The following is a 15,082-nucleotide window of genomic DNA, read 5'->3' as shown; positions in this document are numbered from 1 at the left end:
GAAGGAAGGAAGGAAGGAAGGAAGGAAGGAAGGAAGGAAGGAAGGAAGGAAGGCTAATAATTTCCTCCATTCCTAAGGAAGACATTTATACATAAGAAAAATAAAAGCAGGTTGTAAGGCACAACATTAAGGAGAAAGATTTCCAAGTTGAAATTTATCTTCCTTTTCTTCTGGTTTGGTTTTGTTTTCCCATTTATGTGTTTACTGAGTGTAGAGGTCAGAAGATAACTTGCAGAAATTGGTTCTCTCCTACCATATGGGTTCTGGGGATTGAACTCCAGTCAGCAGGCTTGATAGCAAGAGTCCAATAGCAGCTGAACCATGTCACAAGGCCCCTTCCTTTTCTTAAGGGAATCTAGAGGCTGACTATTCCAATTCCATGGCCTAATAAGAAAATTCATTTCCAATTAAGGTAACTGCAGAGAACAGCAGCTCCAAAGACATGAACAAATCTAACAATTAAGAACAAACTAACTGACCTGGTAGTACAGGCTTGTGTGCCCAGATACTGTAAGATTAAGACAGGTGAACAGCAAGTTCAAGGCTGGTGGGCAACTTAGTGAGATTCTTGCTTTAAATAAACCAATTAAAAAAATTTAAAGAGAGCTGAGGGTATAGATCAATGGTAGAGTGCTTGTCTTGCATTATCCAAGTACCAGGGTTTAATCCTATGTGCTGCCAAATAAATTAGAGCAAAACAGTTAAACTAAAGTGAGGTCTCATGAATTTAACCCTCAAATAGTAGTGGATTCACTCACTGTATACTCTAAAATTAACTTCACAGAAAAAAAAAAAAAGCAGCAACAACAAAACAGCTTTCTTCACAAGAAAAACAGAATATGAAAGCTGGGCAATGGTGACACACGCCTTTGATCCCGGCATTCAGGAGACTCAACTTCAACATCTACAATTTTCTTCCTCCCATTAGAAAATGGTTAAATGATAGAAAATGATTCAACGATAGAACTTACTAAAGGACGTCACAAATTTTCTGCTTCTACCAATCTGATAAGAAAGAAATATACCTTAAACCAGAAAGTAGCTACTAGAGCACTAGGAAAGTATATGTAAACTCCGCCTTTTTTAACTCTAGCTTAAGAGCAAATGGGACTTATAGGAACTAACCTACGTAGCACTTTCCCAACCTCAAAGATCATCACACATCACTAAAAGTGAAAACCTAAATTATAATCCTAGTTCATATTTTGACAAAAGTATAAATGCCCCATGACATAAAAACAGGAGTGTGTCAGCCATTTCTTAGCTGAAAACAACAGCCAAGTCTAAAAAGTTTGTAAGTCTTGTTGCAAATCTGAATAGATGCAGCTACTTGAAAGCACTGTTTACTGTAATTACCATTAACATCCTGATATCCAGACTTTGACTTAGCATTTCAGAATCACATTTTAAATAACTCTGTAAGACATTTTCATGAAAACAGGTAGTTAAATGAAATATTTGTTTCTGCTGACTTCATATATATCTTTGTCAAATTTTGTGCGTATTTAGGTAAGTCAGATAAGTTAGATAAGTTCAATTCTTTTAGTCTCAAGGTTTGTTTATTGTTTTTTAAACAATATGGTAAAGCCCCAGAACATTAAATATGAAGTTGCTGCTATAATTTCAGCCACTCTTCTACAGAATGTGTAAAATGAATGCAGGCAAACTTCTACATCTATATAATCATCTATTTTCTTTCTGTATCCTACTCAAATATAGTATATCTTCTTTCTCCAAATTAACATGTTGCCTCAGAACCTGTTGTCTATGTCAGAGACATGTGATCAAGGAAGAAAAAAACACTACCAATAAAGTTAACAGCTATAAGGTGGATATCAAAAAATAACAAATCAGTAACAATAAAAACAGCAAATCAGCCAACATCTACATGTTCATGTTATCAGTCTTATCAGGCTTTTACAGATGAGAAACTCAGTCACCTAGGGGATAACTTCTTCCCTTTTTTTCTTTCCCCTGAGACAGGTTTCTCCTTAGCCCTGACACTCTTTGTAGACCAGGCTGGCCTCAGAGATCCGCCTGCCTCTGCCTCCCTAGTGCTGGGATTAAAGGTGTGTTCAGGATAACTTCTAATGACTAAGAAGCCATGCCATTTTTATTCATGTAAATAAGCCAACACAACTCACATTAGTATTCCAAAATACAAAATGAAATATATTTCTACCTAATGCAAGTTTTAAGGAAAATATACCAACAGAAAAATAAACTTTCAGAAAGCATTTCACTTTAGCAACTCCAGCAAACCTCCTTACGCTATTTCTTGATTACAAAATTGCCTTCTATATATTAAGCACGGAGGAAAAGCCACAACCATTTCCACGCCCGTCAATTAACCCTGACTATAAATAAGGGGAGCCAATCAAGTTGGGGGAGTATGGAAATTGCATGTAACAAACTAACAGACCACCACTGTTGTGGTGGTGCAAAGGTCAACTCAAAACAAATCATAAGTGCATTTTATACATTCAACTCAATTTGAAAAGGAGAGTAGCTAAATATCTAAAAGAAATACTTGTAGTTGGTACAGCCTCCATTACAAACTCTCGTTTAGCTGTGTACTACAAACTAATTCCACTGAAGCCATGGGAAGCTCTCTTCGTTTATTCAATTACAGAGAACTTCAAAGTTTCGGTTTATGATTAAGACAAAGTATTCCACGGCCACTGAGAAGGTCTCAAATGGAAGTCAGATTGAGATCATTTTCTCCGGGTAGTTTTCTCACATTTCGAGTCAGTCCAAATTCAAAACCACCTTACACCAAAAAAGTGATGGGGGAGGGGAGAGAAACAGGATTACATTCACTGAAAGTCACAATATGCAATGACCTCAACTCTGAAACAAACTTAAGGTTCTATTACACACCACTAAGAAACAAGGTGGTTAAGCGGTAGAAACCAGGAGGCCGGTTCCCAGAAGTCTTTCACGTTTGATTTTAATTTCAGAACTATTTCAAAGTCGAACTTGGTCAAGTCTATCAAGTGTGCGGGGAAAAGGGAGCAGCATTCCAAACGCACTCTCGAGCAACAGGATCCTGACTTCCTGGTTCTGAAGGAATGCGATTCCCTAATGAGCCATCTCTCCCCGCAGCAGCGAGCGCGGCTGTCTGGCTGGTCTCCGGCAGGACCGAGGGGGGCGAGGCCCCAGCGCCGCACTGCGGGTCCCCGTCGCCCGCCCGCCCGCCCTCGGGGTGCTAGTGGCGTGCGACCCCAGCCCAACTCCTCGGGCTGCATGGGCAAACCCGCAAGGGCCTCGGGGAAGCGGCCTCGGGGTCGACTCAGCACACTCTCACTTCGCTCCAGTCCTCTCCTGCCAGGGCCATGTCAGTCAGCTCTGACCCCGGCCCGCAGGTCCTCCCAGGTCCAGCCTAACCGGGGCCTCCCCTGCCGGCCCCTCCACGGCACTGGCCTTCTCTCCGTCCTCCCCAGCTCCTGCTCCTGCCGTGCCCCGGCCCAGTGCGGTCCCTCCCCGGCCGGGCCGGGCCCTGGCCCGCCTGGCCCAGTCCCTCCGGGAAGATGGCGGCCCGGTGACAGGCTGGTGCAGGCGCGGGTCCGAGCACCGGGCGCGGAGGGAGGCCGCCCCGTCGGTAACCGAGGACGGCCCGCTCACCTGTCAGCCGCCCGCCCCGCCCGACCGGCCGCCCGCGGGCTCGTCGCCGCAGCCCCGGTGCCCGGCGACCGCGCAAAACACGCGGGGACGGCCGAGGAGGGAGACGGCAAGAAGAGGCGGCACGGCCGGGCCGGGCCGGAGACAGCAAAGAAGAGCGGGCGCGGGCTGGGCAGCGGCGGCAGCTGATCCTTCCCCTTTCGGGCCCGAAAATGTCTCAACCTCGAGACTCCAGATCCCCAACGCTCCTTCCCGTTCGCATGAGAACACACAGATCCCACTTCCGGGGCCCTGCGGAAGTCCCACCCCCGCGCGGCCCCGCGCCCTACCCCGGCGCCCTCACCCACCCGGCCCGCCGACTGGCGTTTGGCGCCCGGGAGAGCCTAGCGTCATGGCGGCGCTGCGTAGCGATTGGCTAAGACGGGGATGAGCGTCCTCCCTTCTACTTCCCCCGGCCTCTCCGCGCGCACCCATCTCGCGGCATCCGTGATTGGCGCGTGCGCGCACGACGCCTACCCCGCCCCGCCCCGCCCCGCCCCGAGCTGCTGCGCGCGCCGCACACCCCGTCTCTCCCCGCCCCTTCTGTAAGCCCCGCCCTGTGGCTGCCTCAGCGCCAGTGATAGCTGGCTGCGCAGAGTACATTCGCAGCGCTGCGGGGCCTGCCGGGCTGGCGGCGTCCTGAAAGCGCACCCCTCGCTCCCGACCCGCTGACCCCACGACCTCGACCCCTGTCCCGCACTCTTCTACAGCTTCTCCGACCTAAGTGTGGGACAGGAATGATTCGGATAAGCAGAGAAACCCGGCCTTGTCGCCTCCCAGAGAATTGAAAATAGTAATACTTTGCCCTTGTCAATTTACGAAAGAAAGAGAGAGAGAGAGAGAGAGAGAGAGAAAGAGAGAGAGAGAGAGAGAGAGAGAGAGAGAGAAAGAAAGAAAGAAAGAAAGAAAGAAAGAAAGAAAGAAAGAAAGAAAGAAAAAAGTTGTATTCACTTAAAATTTGCTGCCCACTTATCTGCATTCGTGCGCCGGTTGCTTACTGTCTATAATTCATTATTCCAAGTTGTACGAATTTTTCCCGAATGAAAATGCTCTCTTGGAACTATATCCACGGTTACTCGTGCTCATTGGTTTCTAGAATAGTTTTCAAATGCTGAAGAATCTACATTTTGGAAGAAGACTTAAACTCTTATGTATTGGGACTTTTTCTGGGAGTTTGTTCTCTTCCGCCCTGTGGGGCTTGAGGCTCAAACTCTAGTTTAGACTTAAGAGCATGCGCCTTTACCAACTGAACCATCTCACCCTCCCTCTTTGTGATACCTTGTTGCATTCTACTATCCATAAGAATATTTGCAAGTGGGTCTATATTCATGAACCCATAACTTCTTCAAAGACCAGGTCTCACTATTAGCACAGGCTGGCCTTCGACTCGACAGTGATTCTCTTGCCTCCCCTCTCCCGAGTAGTGCAAGTACTGCATGGCACTCCTCCTGTGCCATACTCATAGATGTGTTTCTAAAGATAATAAATTGCATAAGACCGAGATTCCTTCTGGTACTAGAGAGCATATACAGTATTAGTATCATTAAAACCTTTCTCTTCCCTGGTAGTTCTGTTTGCTGTTACACCTCAGAGTATTTGTTGTCAGAGCAATGCAGCTGGTATACCATTCAGAGTACCAGAGTATCAAATACCTCTTCGACTTTTCAACAGATATCTTCATCATGGCTCCCTGTTGTCTTTCTTAGAGGATACCGTTCAAGTACTATTTTATAAAAAGAAGGTCTTTCACAAACTCGTGGAAATATTCTGTTTCAATCCTGTCCCACCCTGTAGGGCGAGACACCCTAACTTTCCAATTACATTAGTGTACTAAGCAGTCTCAAGACATTGGGTGAGTTACTGAGTCCACACCAGAATAAAGCACAGCCTGTGTGCTCTACATAGTGCATTTTTTACTGAAAGCCAAGTCAGTGTTTAATATGTGGTTTGTCCTATAAACCATTGGGATGTGGCTCAGTGATCGGGTGCCTACCTGACATGCAGAAATGTGGAAGGCCCTGGCTTCCATCTCTAGTTTGAAGAAAGAAGGGTGAAGGGGAGGAGAGACAAGGAGAGGATCCAGAGCATCTTAGGTCCTAAAAGCCATGACTCTGTTTCCCTTATATGTCCATCCTCTTTTCTGATCAACTCTTGCCTATTTTTCCCCCTTTCAGATGGTCCTGGCTCCCTTCCAGGTCCTCTTTGCACTTTGTAAAGACCCAGTAGCCAGGTGTGGTTGACACTTGTGATCCCAGCACTCAGGGAGGCAGAGAGGGGTGCATCTCTGAGTTAGAGGCCAGCCTGGCCTACAAAGAAAGTCTAGGACCTGGACAGAGAAAAACGAAAACAAACAAACAAACAATCCTTAGCAGTCAGAGCCAGGTGCAATAGTTCTGGCCTGTAAGTTGAACAGCTTAAGGAGGTGAGGCAGGAGGGTCACCATGAGATCAGGCATGCTGGGGAAGAGTCGGTGTGAAACACTGTTTCCAAAAAATAAAAGAGATGAAACAAGAACCATCCCATCACTGTGATCTCCTTTTCAGACTTTTAAAAATTAACTTTATCTTCTTTCTGTGTGTGTATATGTGTGCAAAAATAAGAGATGATGAATGAAAAGGGAAAGCTCGTTACACACACATACACAGGTTTCAGTTAGAGGGGATCTGATTCTCATGTGGGAATTGATTCATTCCTTCTATCATATTGGGTTCTTCACTGTGATCCTCAGGGTTAGCAGCATGAGCCTTTGCCAGGAGACTATCTCACTAGCCCTCATCAGTGTAATTTGTAACTTGATACCACTGGCACCCCAATTAAATGATAAGCAACCCCCAAGGGACTGATAAGTGCTTTTGCCTGCTGATAACCCACAGTTAGTGCTGTTCATATGTGCGTCCATGTAGGGTCTTCCACCGGAGTACAGGAAACTTGCCGATGACCACATTCTCAGAAGAAAGAAAGAAAGAAAGAAAGAGAGAGAGAGAGAGAGAGAGAGAGAAAGAAAGAAAGAAAGAAAGAAAGAAAGAAAGAAAGAAAAAAAGAAAAAAAGAAAAAAAAAGCTTCTTCTTTCTCCCAGAAAATGTGTGTTCACAATAGCTCCTCAGTAAGTGGTAGTGCCTGGAGATCACTTACGACATCTATACCAAAATGTTAGCGTAATAGGTTAATCTTGTGCAGAAAACTACAGCTGCTGTGAGCTCGTAAGTACGAATAGCTACATCATGTCCAGAAGGCAGCATTTCACAGCACTCTTCTCCATCTTCTGGCTCTTTCTTTCTGCCTCCTCTCCTGAAATGTCCCCTGAACCTTGGTGGGAGAGGGGTTGATAAAAATGTCCCTTGTAGGATTGAGCTCTCCATCGCTTATCCTCGCCATTTGACCAGATATATAGTTGTCCACTGACTACAACCCCCTTGGGGTGGGGAGGAAGGAGCTTCTCTGACTAAAATTGAGAGCAGTCCAGGCCTATGGACAAAAAAATAAATATTTAGAATTTATTTTGATATAATGGCCATTTATCAAAATAATAATTGCAGATTATAGCCCATAGCCTATGCTCTCCCCAGCCTTAGGAGATTCCCGAGCTTTTTAGTAAAGTCATGATATTCTCTCCACAGGAATGGGGCTCAGATCCAATCAGAAAGTTCTTAGTTATCCCCTAACAGCTATGCCACTGTTGTGCCCAGATCTTAAGGTCCCCCAAAACCACCAGGAGCCAGACCACATATGCAAGAGCAAAGAGCTTTATTCAGGCTTAAGCTTGGTCTCTCTGCAGTCACCAATGCAGTGGATCAGACAGGAGAGCCCCAAGCAGCTACATGGCAGGGTTTTTATTTGGGGTGTGAGTAAGAACCTGGAATTCCCAGTTTAGCAGTTACAGGATTGGATGATATTCAGCAAGGGCAAGCTTGTTACAGAGTGATTGGCAAACTAACATAACTAACATTGAGTGAGCTATCTATACACCTCAGGAATGTTAGGTCCTTGGCTTGCCCAGCACAGATGCCCCACCCTGAGATAAGATACATTCCCATTCTTGTGGTCACCTCCAGGCTATTCCTTGGATAGGGAATTTTATGCTTTTCTTGTTCTTGGAATTGGTGACCTATGGCTTAGTGCCTGGGACTGGTGACTTTTGGGGAGGGGGTCAGGCCTGGTCCTTTCACCACTATTATTCCAGTGGGCTTATCTTGCTTGGTAAGTCATTATTGCAGCGTGCAAGGCCTTGTGCTAGGTAAGACCCTTCATGTCTTTCCTTCCCCAGCAGCCTGTATAGCATCTTAGCCAACGAACATGATGGTTCCAAGTTAGTTTTACATTGACTTCTCTATGTCCTGCTGCCAAAGTGTGTGTTGTCTTCGGCAATGGGAGCTTACCTTTTAATTATGTTAGGTGACCAAGAGCAATGACAGTCACCTATATTGCTTTGGAGACCTCTGGGCCCTCCCTAACCAATGATTCATACAGAGCCATTCCATGCTTTGTAGTGAGATTTTCATTTCATAACCCATGTCTTCTAGAAGCAATACTGTCCACCCATGCAGGGTAATTCTGTTCAAATTCTTTTTTAAAGCTATATTTTGAAATTATCTAACTAACTAGTGAGTTTTCTAATTTCCTAATTTCTTTTAATGTCTAGTGTAATGGTGGCCCATTCCTGTAATCATAGCCGTCAAACAATTGAGGGAAGAGGATCTCAAGTTTAAGGCCAGTCTAGATCTTACTGTTTGTCAAGGATATCAAGGATAGCCTGGATAGAGCAAGGCCCTATCTCAAAACAAAGCATAAATTCTAATTATTTTGAGCTTCTCGTTGCCCATGATTAAATAAATGTTTTCTATAAACTCCTCTGCTTTGAGATGCTCTATTAGAGTTCTGGGGACAGGAGAATACTGAAGAGAAAATAACAAAAAAAGTGGGGAAAGGGAAAGTAGGGTCTCAGTTGAGGATCTCTTGGGATCTTGGGATTTCCAACTTGGGAAAGAACCAGGAGTGATAGCTAACCCAGGGCTGGAGACAAAGGGTTGGGGGGAGGCTGCTCGCAAGCCTTCCTCAGAGACCAGCACCAGCTGGGAAGTTAGAGACAGGCTAGTCCTGTTCAGTGAGTCAAGATTTTATTATGAGGCAAGGAGGAGCCCTTGAGAAGCTTTTGTAAGACTTGCTGCAGGGTTTCTCCTACCACAAAAGGGACCAGAATAGAAACACAATAAAGAACCGGCTCAGTCAAATTAGGCGGAAGTATCAAAATGAATGACAGTCATACATTAAAATAGGTTGAGTTTTTAAAAATGCATGAGTTTACACAGCTACTAGGGCGTATGTGTGTGTGTGTGTGTGTGTGTGTGTGTGTGTGTGTGTGTGTGTGAAAAATAATAGAGATGAGATTGAGAGAAAAGGGAAAGCTCTTCTTTATAGTAGAATACTAACTAATAAATGAAAAAGAAATTATTTTTCAAGATCAGACATGCTGCCACTGTCATAAAATTTACTACAGCCATGAATGCTGAAGTGAATGGGAGTTGATTGAGGCAGGGGTTATATATGACATTTCAGTGCTTATTAATTCTAAAGGGAAAGGACATTTTGTAGTTGATAAATGCTCCTTCTGAATCAAGTGAACCAAGTCAGCAATAATGACTTCCTGACTGACCTCAGGTGCTCCTCTGTGACTGCTTCAGTCATGTGGGATTCGTGCCCAAAACACAATGAGCAAACTGATGTGTTGAGCGTTGCTAAAGCTACATGTGATTGACACACAGGGGATCATAAATCTCTTTTTCTTGCTTTTTTACATCTTTTAATTTCCTTGTGAGAAATCAAAATATGAGGATGCTATGGAGGATTTTAATTTCTTATAGATATCACATGAAGATGATACTCAAAACACGGTCAAAGAAATGAAGGAGTGCATTTCCTAGGATATCCCATGTTCCCTTGCTGAAAGAACAAAGGGGCCCAGACAAAGCCCCTGAATCTTGCATCCTAGGAAGATGAAGAAACATAAGGTGGAGCTTAATGGGCAAACACAGAACCAGGAAGAACAGAGTCCCTGCAGGAGCAGTAGGACTACTTGGGAGGGAAGAGCAACAAATGAAAACACTACAGATGAGGGCCTGCAGTGGGAACTTAAGATCTGCAGTCATAGAATCCTGGAATGAGGAACCCTATCTACAGAGTATCTCTCTCGTTCTCTCTCTGAAATGGTTACTAAGCATGAAATTGTTACTAGGTCCAAGAAAAGACCTATTTTCACCTTGATTGCATGTCTGTTTGAGGGCCTCACAAAACAAAAAAGTGAGTTGGTAAGAAATTAAGAGATTTTGGAAGGCTCCCTAGTTTGGGATTGAACACTTCAGGCAGCGAACCCGACTTCGTATATGTGTTAGCTACTTTTGTGTGTGTGTGTGTGTGTGTGTGTGTGTGTGTGTGTGTGTTTGTAAGAGAGAGAGAGAGAGTGTGTGTGTGTGTGTGTGTGTGATGAGAGAGAGAGAGAGAGAGCGCGAGCATGATAACCAAAAGCAACTCATGGGAGAAAGGGTTTGTTTTGGTTTATTGCTCCAGAGGGAGAGTCCATGATGGCAGGAAGGCATGGCAGCAGGCAGGTGGGACAGGAAGCTAAGAGAGCACATGTTCAAACATAAACACAAAGCACAGAGAGAATACTGGAAATGGAGTGGCACTATAAACTCTCAAAATCTGCCCAGTGAAGTACTTCCTCCAGCCAGGGTACACCTCTGAAAGGTTCTTTAACCTTCCCAACAAACCACCTAGAGACCAAGTGTTCAAGTACATGAACCTGTGGGAGTCATTTTTTTCCACTTAAAACTATACATTAGACATATACAAGTATATTACCCTGAGAAAGCTTTAAACTCCCTGAAATCTGACAAAGTGGCCATAATATTTTTAAATGAAAAGACCCTGAACTTCGAGAAGTGAGAAGACTTCCACTAAGGAAAAAGGATCAATGCCCAGAGCTTGTTGCCTGTCTTCATAGCATGACTTGTACTTGGCAAACACTAGCTCTCCTTCCTGTTTTATTTCTGTTGCTCCAGCAGCTCACTTCCCATTTAACCTACCCTACACCCACTGCCCTTCCACCGAACGAGAATTTACTGCAGAGCCTCTGTGAAAGTAAGAAATAGTGCCAGGTTCCTCCCATCCATCACCTTGGATGAGAAATCCAGTCACCTCTGAGAAGTATGGTATCCTAGGAAAGTTTCCTAAGAAACTTTTTTGTCTGTTTTGTTGCTTTACAAAATGAACAAAGGAGCTGGCTCAGTGGCACATTCCTGTAATCCCAGCACTCTGGGAGGCAGAGGCAGGTGGATCTCTATGAGTTCGAGGCCAACCTGGTCTACAAAGTGAGTCCAAGACAGCCAAGTCTACCCAGAGAAACCCTGTCTCAAAAAAAAAAAAAAAAAAAAAGAAAAGAAAAGAAAAGAAAAAAGAAAATGTACACAGGTACCCAATCCACAGAGAAGGTAGCTGTTTTTACTGCATAAAGATGATTCCCAGGAAGTAGGTGAAGGGAGAGTCAAGCAACAACAAACTCCATTATTTTTAGTTCTTTTTTATAATTTTATTTATGTGTGCATGTTCATGTGTGTATGCAGGTGCACATGGGCATGGAGGTCAAAAGCCAACCTCTGATGTCAAAAGCCTCTCCAGGCCTTTTCCAGATTCTTAGTGAGCTACTTTCATTTATTTGTGTATTTGTTTGTTTGGTTGGTTTTGTTTTGTTTTGAGACAGGGTTTCTCTGTGTAGCCTTGGCTGTCCTGGACTCACTCTGTAGACCAGGCTGGCCTCAAACTCACAGCGATCCCCCTGCCCCTGCCTCCCTGAGTGCTGAGATTACAGGAGTGCGCCATCACGGCCGGCCTACTTTTATTTTTAACGTTATTCAGTGGTGAATCCAGTTGGACTGGAACTTTTATCATTTTCTCCTCTTTCCTGAATTTCATGAAGATACCTATTTTTGTTTCTTTGTTTTATCAACATTATAGCCTTAGATATAATATAGTTGGCGGCATTATCTCCCATACACCAGTTATGTTACAGCTGCACCTTCTTCTAGGCATATTAGTCACTTTGACTAGTCACAGAGACAGTTTCCTGGATCCTCTTCCTGAAATATTTGAAGCTCATCAGTCACACCCTGCCAGTCAATATTAACAAGAATCCCAGAGGGAGACTGGGAATCCCTCTGGGATTCCTTTAAATATTTATTCTCTCCTTCTATTTCTTTTTTTTTCTTCAATGTTTTGTGTGTGTGTGTGTGTGTGTGTGTGTGTGTGTGTGTGTGTAAGCTCACTCCTCTTGTGCATGTGTACACAGGCCCATATGTACTACAGCTTGCGAGTGGAGGTCAGAGGACAACCTGCAGGAATGGGTTCTCTGCTTCTACCATAGGCATCCCAGGGATCAAACTCAGATTGGCAGCAAGTGCCTTTACCTGCTGAAGCATCTCACTAGTACCTCACCTTCAGTTCCAAAGATCACACTTTCTGACTTCTTCACGTCTCTGGACGTGCTGGACTTTTACTACCTAGAATTTCTATGCACTGGTTATACGAGCAAATATGTAACAAGCACGGAGAGAAATACAAAAGTCAGATTTTTTTTTTTTTTTTGAGAGTCTCATGTTCCTACGTGGATCTCAGGCAGAAGATGACCATGAGCTTCTGATCCTTCTGCCTCTGCCTTCTGCAGTCCTGATTCAGATTTTTTTATTTTGTCAGACATATAAATCAGAAGTATCTCCCTGAAGCCTGTAATCCCAGCACTCTGGAAGGCAGGGACAAATGGATCTCTGTGAGATTGAGGCCAACCTGGTGTTGTGCTTGTTTTGTTTTGTTTTTTACTAATTAAAATTTTATTTTTTACATTAATTACATTTTATCCACTTTGTATCCCAGCTGTAGCCCCCTCCCAATCTCTCCCAATCCCACCCTCCCTCCCTCTCTCTTCTCCCATGCCCTTCTCCAAGTCCACTGATAGGGGAGGTCTTCCTCCCCTTCCATCTGACCCTAGCTTAGCAGGTCTCATCAGGACTGTCTGCATTGTCTTCCTCTGTGGCCTGGCAAGGCTGCTTCCCCATCAGGAGGAGGTGATCAAAGAGCCAGCCACTGAGTTCATGTCAGAGACAGTCCCTCTTCCCCTTACGAGGGAACCCACTTGGATACTGAGCTGCCATGAGCTACATATGAGCAGGGGTTCTAGGTTATATCCATGAATGGACCTTGGTTGGAGTATCAGTCTCAGAAAATACCCCTGGGCCCAGATATTTTAGTTCTGTTGCTCTCCTTGTGGAGCTTCTGTCCTCTCCAGGTCTTACTAACTACCTCTTCTTTCATATGATTCCTTGCACTCTGCTCAAAGTTCAGTTATAGTCTCAGCATCTGCTTTGATACATTGGTAATAGAGTCTTTCAGAAGCCCTCTGTGGTAGGCTCCTGTCCTGTGTGCTTGTTTTTAAACTCTATTTTATTTGGGGTATTTAAGCTTTGCCTCCCTCCCACCAACCATTTAACCCTAGGCAAGAGAGCGGGCTCATGAGGCTCGACAGAAGCGGAAGTAGTTGAGAAGAATCAGGAGGGCGACCAGAGAGAGTAAGACTGTGATAAGTATACTCAAGAAACAATATATACAAGTAGCAAAATGCCATAATAAAATCATTATTGTATATAATGAACACATGCCAATGAAAACTTATAATAAAATATAATGAAACTATAATGAAAATTCATAATAAAAACATGATCATATGTATATACATAAATCGCATTACAGTCCACTCCCACCAGACACACAACTGACACAGGCACACAACTGAAACAAAAGTTTCATGTAATATCGGCAACCAGTACCCTACATCACACATGCATGAAACGGCGCTGAACTGGACACATACAATGGTCACACTGGTAAGTTTTCTGCTGTGAAATACTTAACCTCCATCTTAAAAAGCTTTCTGAAATAATATTTACTTTTATTTTCTGCGATTTCAGTTCTGTTTGTTGTTGTTTTTGTTATTGTTGTTTATTCTAGTTGCAGGCACTTAAGTCAATCTGTGCTTTGCTCACATTAAAGCCACCACTGGTGAAGGGCTGACCTGATTGATGAGACCACTGAAACCCTGCCTCCTGGCTTCCACACAGCTCCCTGGACTCTTTGCTTCCCCAAGAGTTCTGACCTACATAATTAAATGAGTGAGCAAAACCAAGCTGATGACTCCTGAATATGCACAGTCTGCTGCCTTTGAAGATCAGGTTTGAAACCCTACTTAGAAACCAGGACTTAATTGTATGTTAGTAGACTATACTTCCTTCCTTCATTTTGGATTTTTTATATAATTCAGTTAATTAATTTTTTTTCTATCTTTAATGGTAAGAATTTCAAACGCTAATGACTTTAGGGACCAGAGAGTGAGTGTCAGGGCAGGAACTGGCTCGAGTGAGGTATTAGGGAGTGGTGAGCCTATGGGTAACTCAGAAAGGTGATCATATTCACTTTCACAAATGCCAGCGCTGATGTGGTGATACATGCACAGCACTTGGGAGGTAGGGCCATGCCTGAGGGAGGGTGGGACTTGATAGCTCACTGGGGCTACATAGTCTCTAGGAACAAAACCAAAGCAAACAAAAGCATAGCACGTATGTGCAAACTTCCATGTTGACAAAGGGAGTTCAGTGATCTTAGACCCAGAGTTCAGGATCTTGAATAAAGACAGTTTTTTCAGAGGCCCAGAAGGGAAAAGAAATGGTAGTATCAAGGGATGAAAGGGGAGTTTTAGACTTGAAAGCCCCGAACACACAGAATATGAAGAATGTTACAGCAGAACACAAAATTACAGTGACCTTGCCTCTTAAATCTGGCCAACTTAATATTGCTGAAGAAGTCACTTGCAGTTTCTACCAACAATGCAGGATTTCACCAGCAACAGAAGGTGCTCTTATATGATAGCACTGGTAATTATGACTATGTAGACAAAGCATAAGATGTGTTTCCTCTATCACAACCCATTGTACTCAAAATGGCATTGGAATGTAATTCACCACCATATTATAAATAAAATGAATGCCACAACAATGTACCTGAGAATCCCTTGAAAAGAAATGGAAAGTCAAACCTGAACTCCAGAGTCTAAGCATTTTCCTCTCTCCCCTTCCTGCATCCTTTGCGTTCTGCTTGCAGAATCGAAGTCCCATCACAATGTGGCATTTTCACATTTCCTTCAGTGGAAATTTCTTTCTTCCTTCCTTCTTTCCTTCTTCCCTTTCTTTCTTTCTTCCTTCCTTCCTTCCTTCCTTCCTTCCTTCCTTCCCTCCCTCCCTCCCTCCTTTCTTTCTTTTTTCTCCTTCCTTCCTTCCTTCCTTCCTTCCTTCCTTCCTTCCTTCCTTCCTTCCTTCCTTCCTTCCTT

The 15,082-nt window shown here is 44.0% G+C and overlaps 1 protein-coding gene across 4 annotated transcripts in view; it reads right to left on the bottom strand.

Annotated features, from left to right (window-relative positions):
• The window catches only part of Larp4b (La ribonucleoprotein 4B), an 81,929-nt gene extending 78,022 nt beyond the window's left edge, over window positions 1-3,907 (bottom strand). For all 4 annotated transcript variants that reach the window (XM_055603925.1, XM_055603927.1, XM_055603928.1 and 1 more), the window contains exon 1: window positions 3,625-3,907. The gene's annotated coding sequence lies outside the window, so the exon portion shown is untranslated. The remainder of the gene's footprint in view (window positions 1-3,624) is intronic.
• Between the last annotated feature and the right edge of the window lie 11,175 nt (window positions 3,908-15,082).

The sequence above is a fragment of the Psammomys obesus genome, unplaced genomic scaffold, assembly GCF_907164565.1.
Source record: "Psammomys obesus unplaced genomic scaffold, mPsaObe1.curated_primary_1811, whole genome shotgun sequence".
Taxonomy (NCBI): Eukaryota; Metazoa; Chordata; class Mammalia; order Rodentia; family Muridae; genus Psammomys; species Psammomys obesus.
The sequence above is the reverse complement of the archived record's forward strand: the minus strand, read 5'-3'. Positions and strand labels throughout refer to the sequence as shown.